General features: G+C 46.2%; 1 protein-coding gene across 1 annotated transcript in view; it reads right to left on the minus strand.

The window, feature by feature from the left end:
• XYLT1 (xylosyltransferase 1) overlaps positions 1 to 13,359 on the minus strand; it is a 310,350-nt gene that overhangs the window by 184,414 nt on the left and 112,577 nt on the right. The window lies entirely within an intron of this gene.

A 13,359-nucleotide genomic window follows, 5' to 3' on the forward strand; every position in this document is an offset into this window, starting at 1 on the left:
AGAGATACAGGAGGGTCTACAGTAGGGTTTCTAAACTCTGACTCTATTGATGTTTTGGACTGGATCATTTTGTGTTGGGGGGGCATCCTGTACATTGTAGAATGTTGAGCAGCAGCCAGATCTCCACCCACCACATACCAGTAGCACCTCTCACCCTAATTGTCTCTAGACATTGACGAATGTCCCCTGGGGGGCATCATTACCCCCTGTTGAGAGCCACTGGTTTATAATGGTGTCTGACACACAGGGAGCCCTCACTCAGCAAGACTTGCTGGAAGAAGGCCAGGCTGGAGACCAGGGCTGGCCACCCACTCCTAGGCAGAGCTAACCCTTGGCCTGGCTCTCACTCCTCATGACAAGTGGGAGGGAGGCTCTCCGTGAGCACGCACCAGCTTGGTTCCTCTGAAGCAGACAGCCGTTCCTCTTGTGTACTGTTTGTGCTGTGCCTTGTTAAGAGGAGAAATTTTCTGGGAACCTATTTTTTCAGCCCGGCAGATTTCAAGTGGATATGGCAATAAACATCCATGATACACAAACCCCTCTCGTTCCTCTGCCTTCAAAGGGATTCTCTGGAAGTACTTCTCGTCCCAAATGGTTTGATGTTCCTATTTTGTGAATGTGCCATTACTGTTGAGAAGATGAAGAGGTATGGAGTTAAGATGTGTGCCTGTGGTAGAAAAACCCAGGCCTCTTGCATCTGAGCTTAACCTTTGGATGGAGGCCAAGGAAAGCTACGAAGGGGAAAAATAAAATGCATAGGTCGTAGCTGCAGGGGTCCCAGGGATTAGGGGTGGCAGGTGAGAAGGTCATGTGAGCTCAAAGGCAGAGCTGGTTTGGAGGCTGCGAGTGGGAATACATTACCCCTATAAAGACAGAATCAGATGGAAACTTCCAGGACCTGCTCTCAGGGATGAGTTGCGAGTGACTTCCTAGAACATTTACACCTTCCTTTTCCTCCCCAGCTACAGTCCTTTGCAGAGTCTTATCTCCCTCAGGTCCCTTCACTTCTCTCTAGCCTGACTTTCCCCCTATTATTTCCCAGCATGCTTTTGAGGCACTACCAGGTTTCCACTCACACCAGGACCTTTGCACGTGATGTTTCCTCTTCCTAAATAAATTACCCTCTCTACACTTCTTTGTTTCCATTTAAATGCCACTTCCCCAAGGAAAGGCTCCTGGCCCCCTCAGGTCAAGCCCCACAGCCACATAGTCTCCAAACACTGGCACTTTTATCTGGTTTCACTTATCATAGTCTTGGCTTCAGGGACTGGCATTGTCCCCACCAGATAGCTGCACTGCCTGAGGGCGGGGACCACACCTATGGCCCCATTAATAATGTCCTCCCTCCTACTCAAGGCCAGTAAATGTTTGCAGGATAAGTAAATGCATAAATGGGGAAAGGGAAGAGAAAGTCTTGTTCTAAGAATAGACAGAATGTCCCTTTCAGGGGTCATGTCCCACGGCTCAGTTCCCAGATACCGTTAGAATAAGACAGAGCATGGTGTCTGCCCAGCCCTGGAGGAGCAGGTGGACTCCCTTCTTCCTCTCTGTCTTACTCATCTTTCTCTGTCTCTTCTTGTTTTTTTTTTTTTTTTTCAGACAGAATCTCAAGCTGTCGCCCTGGGTAGAGTGCCCATGGCATCACGGCTCACAGCAACCTCAAACTCCTGGGCTCAAGCGATTCTCCTGTCTCCACCTCCCAAGTAGCTGGGACCACAGCCGCCCACCACAACACCCAGCTATTTTTTGGTTGTAGCCGTCATTGTTGTTTGGCGGGCCGGGGCTGGATTCGAACCCACCAGCTCAGGTGTATCTGGCTGGTGCCTTAGCCACTTGAGCCTCATGTCTCTCTTTTCCAGCCCCAACCTAAGTGAAGACATGGTCCCCCCGACCACCCCAAAAGAGGCCCTTGAGTCCAGGATAATCACATGGTTGCAAACCCACCTCTTCTGTCAACAATAAAACAAATCACCAAGTTCCCGCAGCTGCAGCAGCAGAAGGGGTGATGACAGAAAAGGAGGGGTTACCCTCAGGAGCTTGTTAGAAATGCAGAGTCCCAGGCCCCAGGCCAGGCTGGCTGAATCGGAGTCCGCATTCTAACAAGATGCCTTGGTTCCAGTGTTGGATGCTCTGGGCTAGAGCAGCCCACTGGTCAGATGCCCTGGAAGATTTGCTAAACTATAGATTGTGCAACCCCAGCCCAGCTTTCCTCCCTCATTGCATCTGATTCCAGGGAAGACAGGAGAATGTGCATTTCTCTCCAGTTCTCAAGTGATACTGCCCAGGACCATGGTCTGAGGGGGGGGAGGTCCAGCCAGAGGGCTCAGGGGCCCAGGAAGGCCTTCTAGAAGAGGCGAGGTCTGAGCTAGAAGGATAAATGGGAGCCTGCCAGACAAAGGAGGAGAAGGGGGACATTCCAGACAGAGGGTACCACTGGAGCAAAACTAAACAGGTGGGAAGGGAAGCAAGATGTGTTTAGGGAGTGACTCAGCTGTCCCCAGAGCTCAGGCCAGGTGGGAGGCCGCTGGAGGGGAGGCAGGGCCCTGGAGGTCCCACTGCCCTGCTTCCCTGATAGCTGTGTAATACCTACAACACACTAGGCTTTGTCCAAGGGCTTTGCATGTGGTGACATACTTTTTCCTCTTAACTCTTTTTTGGTAATAATTACAGACACCTAGGAAGTTGCTAAGATAGTTCCACATTTGTCCAGCTAGCTTCCCCCGGTGGTGACACCTTAGAGAACTGTAGCACAATATTATAACCAGGCTACTAAACGTTGGTATGACACTGCTCACCAGATGACACGCTTTATTTGGTTTTCACCGGTTTCCCACACCCTCGTGTATGTGTGCACTTGTGTGTGTTAACTGTTTAACCTTTATCACCACACTAGGATTCTCCCATTTTGCATATGAAGAAAACAGAAGCACAAAGAGAATAAAGTGACCAGCGCATGAACAGGGGGATGCAGACATCAAACTCGGAAAGTCTGGCTCAGAGCTGCTGCTCAACACCATGTCTCAGGCAAGTTCTGGTAACCAGCACAAACTCACGGATCAGAGATGTTTCTTGAAGAATACCCCTCTCCAAAAAGAGCTGCTTGGCGCCAAATGCAGGGTCCAGACCCATCTTGAAGGATCAGGTCCTCTGGGAGACGGGATATGTTCCCCCAGGTCCATGGCCACAGATGCCTATCTGGTTCCCAGTTCAAAGACGAGCCTGTCTGCCAGGTTTGCCCCCAAGTACCTGGTCTGGTGATGTTCTCGGGTCTGGTCCTGCTTTCCGGCCAATGTCAAGACCAGACAAAAATCCCCTGTTCTAAGCCTCAACCCCTGCCCTGGAGCACTGGCACACCACAGAGGCCTAACTGTGAGGCCAGGAAGCAGGAAGCTAGGCTGCTCAGCCCTCAGCCAACCTCTAGGCCCCCGGCTGTGGGGCTGGAGGAGGGGGGAGGGACAGAACACACAACGAGGCCATAACATCACCGCACAAGGCCTCTCTCATGAGGCAGCCTGAGCCGCCAGCAACGTACGAGACAAGGGCCCGCCTCTGCCGCCAACTTTTATGGCACACTGGGCTCCTTGGAAGGGAATGTTCCTTCTGCTTAGAAACACACAGGGCTGATCTATGCTAGTGGACAGGGACCGCACACAGATTCACGCTCACAGCTTGGTTTCTAGCCAAACCAGTGAAATATGGGTGAATTCTTTGCTTCTTCAACAGCGGTAATATTGTTATAATGCTATTTGTGTAACTCAGGCCAGAAAAAGTGGGGGAGAGTCCAAATCATGAAAAAAATAAAAAGTTCTAAAGATCCCCAATGGCATTGGGAGTGGCGATAGCCAGACACGGGGTGATTGTTGTCAGGTCCTGATACATATCCTCATCTCCAAATCTCCCCATGCCTCAGTTCCCCCAGCCAAGTGTGGATTAGACTGGAGGCAGTCAGCCTAGACTATTAACCTACAGGACAGCACTTGGGAGAGTGGGACTTAGGGTTCGAAGTGAAGGGGTTTTTCACTTAGAGTCTGTCCAGAGATTTAAAGCACAGCTGCCTCAGACAGGCCTCACCCAGGGGTAAGGGTCACCAGTGATGAGTCAATCCATTCTGGGAGGGTTGGAACACTGGAAAGAGCTTGTCCAGCCAAAAGAACAGTAAAACTCAATTGTTTTAAAGATATATTACTGTCCAAACCAAGCTTGTCCACTCACTAATTTCCAGTTTTGACCTCTAAAAGCAACTCTTTTCCAAGGAATCATTTCAGGAGCTGTAAATCTGAAGATTGGGGGATTCTGGAGAAAGTTTGGAAGCAACAGGCCCTATAGTAGTAATGAATTAGAGCCCTCAAGTGTTAACACAGCCTCTGGCTCCCTGGCAAGGGAGGCTCTGACCTCAGTATCTTCCCCAGGGTCACTTGTCACTCACACAATGGGTGACAAGGAGGAAAAACACTTAGTCTGCTCACCCAGCTGTACAAGTAAAAGTCATTTTTCATAAAGCCCTTGAGAAACCGCTAGATTCTAACCGCTAGAATATGCATTAAAGGCCCCCTCAGAGGACCAGAAGTACCTCCCTCACTCCCGCCAATTGCTTCTCCATGAATGGCAAAGATCCATCTGCTGTCGATAAGAACTCAAACTGGGGGAAATTTATACCCTCCCATTCCCATAAAGGAAGGCCTGTAAGGAAAGATACAGAAGCCAGAAAACCACTTCACTAGTGATAGAAAGTCAGTAACCAGAATGACAGGGGCAACTTCACAAACCAAGATGAACAGAATTATTATCATTAACATGAAGCTCTGAGCTTCCCGGTGGCCAGCGCAAAAAGCAACATGTGTAATTAATTCACAATCTGGCAGCTGTAAGTTTAGCAACAGAAAAAAACTTCAACTGCCATAAGTGTGTCAGGCAGGAGGTGATGAGGGAGAGAGGTGAGTGGCAGCCGTGTCAAAGGGGCCTAGCTGGTCAAGGGAGCCAAGCTCAGGCCTTTGGCTTATACTTCAAGGGAGGTGAGGAGCCACTTGGTGGGCTCTGTGCAGAGTCGTGTGTTCTTCTGACTTAGGATTTTATAAAACAACCCTGCGAGCTGTGCTGGGAATAGCCTGGTGGGGGAAAGGCAGATTTAAGGCTATAGCAAAAAGCCAGGCAAGCCCTTGGAATAAAAGCTAGTCTTCTTCCCTGGACCTAAAACGCTCAGTGTACTCTGAACCAGCCTCTTTTCCTCCGTCCCCTCTGCCCAGCTGCCCTGACCTCTGTCCTTTTCCTGTCCTGAGCTAAGTCTTTGTCACTCTGCACCTTTGCACACATTGTTCCCTCTACTTGGTATGTTTTTTTTGCCCCCATTCTCATTCTTTGCATCTCAGCTGAAATGTAAGCTCCTTTCCTACGCCTCTATCATAAGTAGAGGAGTCTCCCCTCTACCAACCACCCAGCCTCAATCCCAGACTCTGTGGCTTCTATCCCATACCAGGAGATCATGCATGTTGCCACGCACTTTACCTATCTGTTTTGTCCTATCGTTCTATGAGGATGTCTGTTACTCCATGAAGTCAAAGGTCATCTATTTATTCCCCATTGCATAGCACTTGGCACATAATAGGTGCTTAATTAATTCTGATGAATCAATGAACCCATGGAGGCAGACACAGAATTATCTCCAGCTTAGAAAACAGAAGCTCAGAGAGGTCAGGCAATTTGCCCAAGGTCCCTGGTGGTGGATCCCCAGTCTGACTCCAAGGCCAGGCCCCTTGGTCCTATACCTACTTACTCTAGATTCAAATCAGATATCTTGCCCTGATCTTGCCTCTGAGAAGTTCCTGGGAAGAAGTCCTTGGCGCTGGATTAAACTGAGATCTTAGAGTTTTGACACAGGGCCAATAAGAACATAAAGATGATTGGTAAAGTTCCTAAAAGATGCCAGAAGCAGCTTAGGAAATTGCAGCTGTAGCTGAGCAAGGTCCCAGCAGAGTGCACCAGCAAAGGGCCAGGAGGCAAGATCCCACCTGCTGGGCACACTGCCTCCAGCTATCTTCTCTGAAACAGCCTTTATCTCATCAGTTTTCTAGTCTGGGGCAACCTTAAGTGTACTGACTCAGTCTTTGGATAGCCACTCAGAGAAGAGATATTTACACATGTCATCTGGGCCCGGGGGCCTGTTGCTGTTGCAGCCTGTATTTATAGTTTTACCAGACAGTGGAGGTGGGGGGGAAATAAACACCGTCTGCCTCCCCCTCCATGCAGATTTGGGAGAGTCGGAAAGATGACACAAAAGTTAGGGTCCCTGCTCTGAAGGTTCTGTTTTGCTTCCACTTGTCTGGTTTGGACAGCAGAATGATTTGCGGGCAACCTGTTATTGGAAAGAGCTGACCTTGAAACCCCACTCAGACTTCCTGGGGTCGTCTGTGTCAGCAGCAATGAATTGCGATGTGATTCTATATCCAGGTGTCTGCTGGGTACCCACTGCTTCATGTTTCTTTGAGTTGTGATTTCTCTTCAGGTCATTTACAACTAGAGAGGTGGAGACACCCTTTGAGATCCATGACAGATACTGAGAAGCCTGGTGAATGAATGCCCAAATAAAAAGTAACTGTAACAATGACATTGGCAGCTAGTATGAATATTATTTATGGGACCTATTACTGTGCCAGGCACTGTTCAAATATTTTACATGCAGTTATCTCCTGAACCTCACGTAAGCTCAGCATACTCTGAACCATGTGTTCTTTTGCAATTAGGATAAAATTCAAGCCCTTGTCATGGCCTTTGAGGAGGCCCTACAGGATCCAGCTACTCCCCATCTCTGTAAACTCTTCTCTCCTGCTCTCACTAGCCACAATGTGTCAGCCACCAGGACAAGCTCTCAGGCCTTTGCACAGGCTACTCCTCCACCTAGAAGGCTTTTCCCTGCATCCTTGAGGCATCCCTATGCCTATGACATTTCTGGGTCTTAGTTTCCTTTATCGGGAATGGGGATAACAACCTCTATCAGGGGGTGCCTTCCCACCTCCCTGACTTCCCCCACACATAGTATCCTTCCCCACTGGACTTCTTCAGGTCTCAATTACACCTAGCAATCTGAGCTTCAGAGAGTTTGCATACTCCGTTCCCTCTGCCTGGAATGTTTTTATTTTCCTGGCTCCACCTCAGTCTTCAACACTCAACCTTCCCTGGCTGTCCCATGCAACACAGCCCACTCCTTCCAATTTGACAGCAGCTCCTTCCTCACTTCTTTATTACCACTAGTGAACATTAGAAGTATATACACATTAAGTGTTTGTCTCTTGTTTCTTCCACAAACTGTGAGGTGATAAGCATCTGAAAGAAAGGGACTGCGCCTATTTTGATGACCCGTGTATTTCTAGAACCAGCACAGTGCCTGGACCACAGTAGGTGCTCCATAAAGACTTGGTAAGAGAATGGATGACTGCATGGCGGGTCCTCCAATCTGTCCACACCAAGGCCTTCATCCAACCCACTCTTGTAAAACCATTTTCAATGCCCACGTTCAGTCTGTGTCCCACCCCACTGCCTAAGGCAAGAGGGCATATGCTGTAGGGTTTCCTATTCCACGACTTTTAGCTGTGTGACCTTGTTGGAGTTGCTTAACCACCTCTACCTCTGTTTCCTTACCATTAAAATGGGGCTAATGATAACAGTAGCTACCTCCCAGAATTGTTTCTGGTATGCATGAGTTAACATACATAAAAGATTTAGTAAAACATGTAAAGCACGTAGCACTTACTATGCCTTGCACACAAGTAAAGGTCATGCAGTAGCAGTCGCAAGACCTCTGTCCACACCACTCCTGACATAGCAGGTTTACCTGAGCGCCTTGCCTTCCACACAGGTGTGCTGATTTCTCATCTAGACCACACTTCTCAACCCTGGCAGCTCATCAGAACCACCTAGAGAGCTGGAGCTTGTCCTGGGGCTGCATCCAGACCAGTTACATCAGGCTCTAGTACAGGGACTGCTCCTCAATTTTTTAATCTTTCTAGGTGATGTTAACATAGAGCCGAAGTTGCAAACAACTGTAAGTTCTTCGTGCTTCCAAGGAACTCAAAACTATCTGCTGCGCACTGTCCTCCCTTAAAGACTTACAGCATCTTTACTGTACTATCCTACACTGCAAAGTGTCCAAAGTTACTAGCCAGTTCCATCTTTCTCTAGAGCACTGGTTTTCAACGAGGGGCAATTTTATTCCCTAGGAGACATCTGGTAATGTCTGGAGGCATTATGGATATCGTGACTTGGGGCAGAGGGGGCCACTGGCATCTAGTTGGTAGAAACGAAAAGATGCTTCTACACATCCTACAACGTCCTGGGCACCTCCCCCTCACACACACCCACATATAGAATTATCAGTCCAAAATGGTAATAGTGCTAAGGTTAAGAAACTCTGCAAAGAAGTTATTCTTTCTGTGAATGGGGGAAAGACAGCAGAGCCTCCCTAATGGGCAGGAAAGAAGAAAAAGCAAAGGGAACTTAGAGTTACTGAGTATCAGTGCCAACCACATGCCAAGCAGATGCTTCATGAGTAATGACAATAGCTACGATTTTCTGAGCACCAACAAAGCTAAACCCTTGACATACCTTACTTAACTCATATGGCAATTCAGAGTTAGTCCATTTTGTTCCCCCACTTCATGCATAAGAAAACAGGGAGTGCAACAAACTTGCACACAGCAGATTCAGATGTCAGCCCATTTTGTTTGCATTCCAAGAGAAGGCTACCCCAGGAGTTAATGGTGCTAGCTCCCACTTCTGAGCCGCACCAGCAGGCAATGCTCTGAATGCCCTACATCAGCGGTTCTCAACCCACAGGAACTGTATTAAAGGGCCGCAGCATTAGGAAGGTTGAGAACCACTGCCCTACATGTAGAAAATCAATCCTCACAACAACCCCATGAGCTACATAATATCATTGCTATCATCACCATTTCTATTTGACATCCTGGGAACATTGAGGCAGAGCGGTGGTAAGCCACTTGAAAAATTTTACATGGCTAGCTAGTAAGAAGCACAGATGGGATGTGAACCCAGGGAGCTTCTATCCAAATTTGGCTCATTCCCATCATACTCTCTTGCCTCTAATAGCACAATGAGCAGAAAGGATCCAACTCTACACTGCCTCAGGACCTTTGCACGTGCTGTTTCTGTGGCCTTAAACATTTTTACTCTACCCTTTTTACCCAGCTTACTCTTCTTTTTTTTCACTCATTCGATCTTAGTCTATATTTCCCTTCTCTGTGACACCTTTCCTGACCCTCAGCTCACCTTACTAGGTGAGCTCCCTTCACCCAATTGCCTCCTAGCTCCCCTATCCTCCAGGTGATGGACTTTGTGGGGACAGGGTCTGTGTGTCTGCCTTGCTTAGTACTGTATCCCCAGGCACCTAGAAAAAATGCCTGGGACAAAAGGGGTACTCAGTAAAAGCTTGGGGATAAATTCAGCAGAGAACCTGAAACCAAAACAACAGCTGGTGCCAATCCGGTCCATTTCCCCATCCCCAGAGAGAGCGAAGGAGGGTCCCGTCCAAATGCCTTTGCAACAGGTCAGGACTATAGAACTTTTTAGGCAAGCTGGCAGTGAGGGCCATCAACCAACTTCCCAAAGCCATCTCTGCTCCATGGTAGAGGTCTTTATCATTCTCCAATCAACACTGTTGAGTTCTAATTTTCTACGATATCCCTCTCCAGAAGGGAGAAAGGCTCTGTTTACCGGGGCAGCACATAGAGGACAGGCCTTTTCTTCCTGCTGTATTTAATGCTGCTGCTAATCATGGAGATTAGACTAAAACAATTACAACAGCTAATTAAAGAACAATGCGGTTTTTGGCATCTTCGCGCTGACGGCACCACTGGGAATTCCTAACTCGGGCAAAGCAGGGATAATTAAAACCCCAGCTCCACGCTCCCCACTCCGGCAGCTGGATCACGCTGATTAAACTGCAAATAAAACACATGAAACCAACACTTTGTAGTCTATCCAATTTCACTTAAAAGGGCTTTTAACTGATTCATAAACAGAGAAGCCGTAAACAGCAAATTATTTAACCAAAGCCAGTTATTTCGTCATCACTGTTCGCTTTATTCCGAGCACTGGACTTGTACATGTAGCCCAGGGGACATTAAGCTGATGAAGCCTGAGGAATCGCTCCAAAGCTTAATGTCACTTGCTCCTATTCACTGACAACAGAATGTCACCAATGTGCAGCCACTTTCTCTGAGCTTTTGATCTCACTGGAAAAATAAAAAAGACCGAGTATTGCACATGTCCCAGAATGAATATGCCCAGGTTTGCCCAGAGTCAGCACTTGACTCTAGGTCAAGAGTAAATGGGAGAGATAAAGGAAGTTCCAAAGTATAGCTAACATAAAAAACACAAAATGTGTAACTTTAAAACATAGCTTATTCAGAGCCAGCCAACTTCAGGTCAAAAATGCAATCCATACCTAGGAAAGTAAAGGGCAGACTCATTCTCTAGCTATGGGAATACATATCACAATAGCTGGGTACAAAAGCACTTTTTTGTTTTTCATTTTTGAGACACAGAGTTTCATTCTACAGCTCCAGGTCAGAGTGCTGTGATGTCATAGCGCATAGCAACCTCACACTCCTGGGCTCAAGCGATCCTCTTGCCTCAGCCTTCCAAGTACTTGGGACTATAAGCATGTGCCAACATGTCCAGCTAATTTTTCTACTTTTAGTACAGACAGGGTCTCGCTCTTGCTCAGGCTGATCTAGAACTCCTGAGCTCAAGTGATCCATCTGCCTCGGTCTCCCAGAGTGCTAAGATTACAGGTGTGAGCTACTCAACCCTGCCCAAAAGCACGTTTGTTTTAGACAGGGACACTCCAGGACCCCTAGCTCAGATCCCAAGTATGTGTTTCCCAACTTAGATGAACAAACACATTTAGAAGGTTTGCTAGCTCTGCCCTCACTCCCCCTCCAACTCAGAGATAAGAGGAGGATAAATAATGAGAAAAAAGAAAAAGATCAAGGGAGGAAGAGAAACACATAAGAGAAAGGAGAATAAAGAAAACACTTAGAAAGATGCTTATTGAGAACAGCAAGGAGCAACTTGGGAGGCCGAGGTGGGCGGATCGCTTGAGCCCAGGGGGTCAAGACCAGCCTGAGCCCACGGGGTCAAGACCAGCCTGAGCCAGAGTGAGACCTCATCTCTAAAAAAAAAAATAGTTGGGCGTTGTGGTGGGCACCTGTAGTCCCAGCTACTTGGGAGACTGAGGCAAGAGAATAACTTGAGCCCAAGAATTGGAGGTTGCTGTGCATGGTGATGCCACGGCACCTTCGAGGGCTACAAAGTGAGACTCTATCTCAAAAAAAAAAAAAAAAAACAACAAAAAAAGGAAGAAAGAAAAGAAAAAAAGGAGCAGAAAAAGAAAAGTACTACAAGAGAAGCAAGGATTTTCAGAGCTCAGCATGGCACAGGTGGTGAGGGTCTGCCCTTCAGTGAGTACCTGTCCCTTTGCTGTGACCAGGTATGTGGGTCCAGCTCTACACCACTGATCCTCAACACAGCTGTGCAGAAAGGTCTTTGTGCCTTTGGTCTACAGCAGAGTGGTAATTTTGTAAAATAAAACAAAAAAGACGCATAAAAAAAGAAAAAAAGGTTGGCATGCTTGGGTGCCAAGCATGCCCAATTACCGTGAACCCCTCTTAGTACCACCAAAGAGTGACAAGCACTTTGGGGATAGCACTCCATGCTTCGAGTAGTCCTTTTTAAAAGATCCCCTGCAGTCACTGGGAATAAACTTAATCAGATTCATAGTATTCTATTTAATGTTCACCACATGTTGTTTGGTGAAAAAAAGTAGGCTTTCAAATGCACATAAATGTAGGAACCAAAGACCAGATAGAAATGCACCAAAGATTTTATTTCACAATAATGACTTTACTTACCTCTTCTCTTTTTTTATAAAGCAATATTTTTTTTAACACAGTAGTGAATCCTTAAAAGAATATGCCATCTCCGAAGGCAAGGAATTAAGATGTTTTGTCATAACAGGACTTAGTTATTTATATATAAGTATGCATTGTGTTAAAATTATTGACTTATAATTATGTGATTCAACCAAAGTTACACTAACTGCATGCATCCACTTAATCCAATTTTTAGCTGGCTCACAAATACGCTGTTTAAAAAGAGTATGATTTCAGGAAGACGATTTTGCAATTTAGTTGAACAACATTAAATTGTCAATATTTTGACAACGAAAATAGCCATCTTACACAGTTTAATGTGTTAAATGGAACTAAAAGGTTCACATGATGAAAGTCAGAAATCAACTATGTAAAAAATGCACACTCATGGGGAAGACCAGAAAAAAAAACACTAAACGCTGGCATGGGGACTTTGTTCCTTCTCCATCATTTTCCAGATTTCCAACCATGAGAACGTATTGCTTTAGGAGTGGAAAAAAAACTCCATTCCAACTTTTAATTCAGAGAAATTGCTAACATTTTTGAGAGAGTTTTGTTCCATTACAGTAAATAGCCACTTTTGAATATTGCAGATAAAACTGTTTATATACTCTGTGTATATGTATGTTGGGGGAAAGGGAAAGATGACAGATTTAAATTCATCTTTGTACTAACAGTTAGACTATTATTAAATTTGCTAGTTGACTTGAAGCATGAACTGGGCAAGAAGCATTATGTCCATGCAGTGGAAAATACCAATGTCCAGGAGGGACCTGAAGATCAGAGTATCCCACCTGGAAAATTCTACCATGTATCATCCTATGTATTTTTTGATAGCTTTATAAAGATACAATTGACATAACCAAAAATTGCACTTATTAATCTACGTACACCATCTAAACAGTTTGGACACATGCATAGACCCATGAAACTATTGCCACAATCAAGGGTAATAAATATATCTATTTATACCTTTAAATGTTTGTGTCTCTATTTTGGGGGTGGTAGTAATTGACAACATGCCATCTACCCTCTTAACAAAATTCTAAGCATGGAATGTAGCACCTGGTTTGTACGCTAGAGGTACTATGCATCTGGCAGTTATCTACAAGTTACTCGCCTTGCATAATTGAGACTTTATGCCAGTTGGACCACAACGCCCCATTTTCCCCTTCCCCCAGCCTCTGGTAACCATCATCATGCTAGCCATCATCCTAAACCTGGACAAATCGCTACTTCTTTTTGGCTTCAAAGGTGGCCCTCTAAGCTCCTTCTACCACCTTTGATATTCCATGATCTTACTCCATGATTGGTAGAATTCAGTGCAAAAATGAAAACACAGGGCCTCTTATTCAGAAATTAGTAAGGATTTTAGGATGGTGACAACAAAGCTTTCAAAATAAGCACAGAGCCC

The sequence above is a fragment of the Nycticebus coucang genome, chromosome 12 (genome assembly GCF_027406575.1).
Source record: "Nycticebus coucang isolate mNycCou1 chromosome 12, mNycCou1.pri, whole genome shotgun sequence".
Lineage (NCBI taxonomy): Eukaryota > Metazoa > Chordata > Mammalia > Primates > Lorisidae > Nycticebus > Nycticebus coucang.